Source organism: Arvicanthis niloticus, chromosome 14 (assembly GCF_011762505.2).
Source record: "Arvicanthis niloticus isolate mArvNil1 chromosome 14, mArvNil1.pat.X, whole genome shotgun sequence".
Classification (NCBI taxonomy): domain Eukaryota; kingdom Metazoa; phylum Chordata; class Mammalia; order Rodentia; family Muridae; genus Arvicanthis; species Arvicanthis niloticus.
The window spans coordinates 1,878,051-1,881,716 of record NC_047671.1 but is presented as its reverse complement, the minus strand read 5'-3'; positions in this window follow the sequence as shown (position 1 = coordinate 1,881,716).

Genomic DNA, 3,666 nt, shown 5'->3' with positions numbered 1-3,666 from the left:
GTTTGGTGACTTTCTGTTCTGAGATAACATAGTTTTCATGAGTTATATGCTGCTTGCCACATATAACCTCTTTGTCTTTGCTCTTATATCTCAGCTGATGTTCATCCTTCTCTTTAAACCAGCTATATCACATCACCAACTTGCAAAGCACTATTCTAGCAAAGATACCCATAGACTTATCCATACTTTTCTACACTTTATATTCATACATTTATAGCTTTTAAGAGCCATTTATCCACTTTGGTGTGTCCATTTGTGTGATTCTTGTTTAGCTCATGTTTGGGTGATCACAGTGAGTCTGGATGGGTACAGCTTCTGACATTCCTAGGAGACACCATATCATAGCAAATTCCCATGGAAGAACATACCAATAAGTTGTTCAGTGTCAAATGATCAACTCTAATATATACATACAAAACATTATACAGATTGAGGTTATATATAAAAACATACATATATCTGTATATATACATACATGCATGTAATAATAAGAGACAATGTATTAGAAAGAAGGCAAGGAGACATACATGAGAGGTTTTAGAGGGAGAAAGTAGAGGGAAGAATATTATATTATAATCTCAAAAAACTTTAAAGTATAAAACCAAGTCATTTATCCAGAGATTGCTTCACTAAAATGTCAGGTAAGGTGAGTTCCTACTGCATTTTCCTTCTATAGCATCTGGCATATCAACTGTCTTAGCAGTTGTCATCCTTATCTTTCTGCACTCGGGAGAAAAACTGGATTTATCTCCAGCAGCATAATACTCAGGTCAAATATCCCTGTGGTTAAGGAAAGAGTTTCAGAAGCCAGATGTGGAAATGGAAGGAATCCAGCCCCTGTCAAAGAGATATACATTCCAAACAAGGAGCTGCCAATAAATTCAACTGACCATTACAATTAATTTTCAAGAGAGACAATGTTAATGCTTTATTAAAATAAGCATTTTTTCTCACACTTGTTCTTAAATTAGCTCAATGTGTGGTCACTGAGTGCTTGTCTAAAATGTTTTATGTTCTTTAAAGAGACTTGCTAAGTCTGTATTGCTCAAAAGGCTTTATAAACAATTTGGATGTGAAAGCACTAAGTGATATTGGAACATATATGTAATAACAGTATAATTTTGGTGTCTGTGTTTTCTGAGTCTCTTGTTTAAACAACAGAATTATGAGAATACTAGAGAGTCAGACTAATATATGGTATGCAGTGTTGGGATTCATAGGCATTGATAGTCTGTACACTGAAAGCATCCATAGATTGTACATTGAAATCTTCTATAGACTGTATACTGAAGGCATCGATAGATTAAAATGAAAGCTTTGGTAGAGTGTACACTAAAACTGATAGACTGCATACTGAAAGTATCAATAGACTGTACACTTATATCAGCTATAGACTGTACATTGAAAGTATTGATAGACTGTAAACTGAGAGCATGAATAGACTGTACACTGAAAGCATCAATAGAGTGTATACTGAAAGCCTAATGCAGTTATGATGAATATAAACAGAAAACCTGCTCTGAATTGTGTTTAAAATCATACAGAAATGGATATAGATGATATCCTGGTTACACCTTTGCTCTCAGAAACTTGCACCTCACTAGCTGCCCTGTCAAAGCAAATCTGTTGGCACAAATATATAGAATCAAAACATAATTATATAAAAAGAACTATGGGAAGAGAAATGCCTGTTATACATACCTGATACTTGAATTTGATCACTAGCACTGACAGTGAAAGTACAGACTCTGAACACCACATATGAGCTTTAGCATATTCATGCACATGCTTACACACACACATGCACACACACATGCACATGTATGCATACACATATACACACACAAATTAAATTTAAATTTTATTTGTTTGCTTGGAAGCTTTGGGTTTTTGTTTATTAAACAGAGTTTCTGCTGGGTGGCCCTGGCTGTCCTGGAACTGGCTCTGTAGACCAGTCTGGCCTTGAACTCATAGAGCTGCCTGCCTCTGCCTCCAGAGTGCTAGGACTAAGGCATGTGCCACCACCATCACTTGGCTAAATTAAAATTTTCAAAGAAAGAAATTACCATGTAGTAATCTATTTAATAACCATTCACCTAAACTGCCAAATGCAGGATATAAGTCTTCTGTATTTAAATGTCAGCTTTGCTAGCTTCTCATATGATAACATGTATTCTCATATGAATACTTGGCTGAGGCTAGCTATCAGGGTTTGTTGAGGTTCTTCCTAGACATCCCTGTTGCCTTCTTGACTCAGAGTCTCTCACCACAAAGCACAGTTTCTCCGTAAAATTAAAATATTCATACATCATTTTGGATGGACATTAGCAGCCACCAGCTATGTATTTATTAAGGTATCCTTTCTACTTCTGTCTTTGTTATTATATTTTATCATGGTATATTGACAGAAGAAGAGAATACATGCTTTGGTAAAAGAGAACAGCATTCAAACCAAAAACTTATTTGCTCAATTTTCTCTCTCAACTCTCATCTTTTATTTCCCACTAGGTGGTAGAGAGAAGCTTGCACAAAATACCTCTATTTCCAGGAAGCAGACATTTGTACCCTGGTACCTTCAATACACTTTCATGCTCAGTTACACTACCAGTATTTTTGATGCCAACATCTGCCTGAGTGTCTTTGAATGTATGTCTGTGGAGTAAAGAAGCTGATTCTCATGAACATAAATATTTTACAAAATCCAATCTTATATTTTATACATAGAAATCAAGTACATGGGTAATATAGAAGAAATTGAAATAGCTATTGATTTTTTTCCTGGAAAGAAATATATCTATGAAGATAATTGAGCCAAGTAGTTTAGAATGGACCTAGGGGCATCTCTTAGGATAGACTATCAACTATTTTTATTATACACTTCTTTGTTTCTAATTGTAGATGTGTCTTAGTTCATTCAACTTGCTATGACAACTTACTACAGAAGAACATTTAAAGACAGAAATGTATATTTCATAGTCTGGCATATCCAAAATCATAGTAATGATGAATCCAGTGCCTGGAAAGGGCTACAGTCATTTAGAAGGTGTCACTTTAGTGTGTCGTCACATGGTGGAATGGGACAGGGCAACTCTATGGGCCCTTTTATGACAGTTTACTTTTATAATCTAATTACATTTATGTGGGGTTTTTTTGAGATTGTGTTTTAATTACAACATGTCTCTGTTCCCTTTCTTCCCTCCAAATGCTTTCATAATCCCTTTTTCCTCTCCTTCAAATTCATGAACTTTTTGATGAACTTACTGCATACATACATAAATTTGTATATGTATGTTCCAGAATATAAACTGTACAATGCTATTTGTATGTATGTATGTATGTATCTTTTCATGGCTGACCATTTGGCTCTGGAGAACAAGTTGGTGTCCTCTTCCTTAGGGAGGGCCATCTCTTCTACTCCTAGCTTTACTTAGTTGCCTATGGATTTTTGTATGGGTTTGAGGTGTAATAAACTTTTGCAATTGCAGTTTTATGTGTTTGTTGATGTCCTTGATTGTGTCACATTTGAGTGGTCTTGTTGATGAGACTTTATGTGTGTAGCTTCTGATGTTACTAGGATACACAATCTTCCAGCTGGGACTATCTAAGAAACTCCCAAAACACAGAGTCTATTGCTGTTCCCTTTAGTTGTATCTCAGGGGTAAAAGG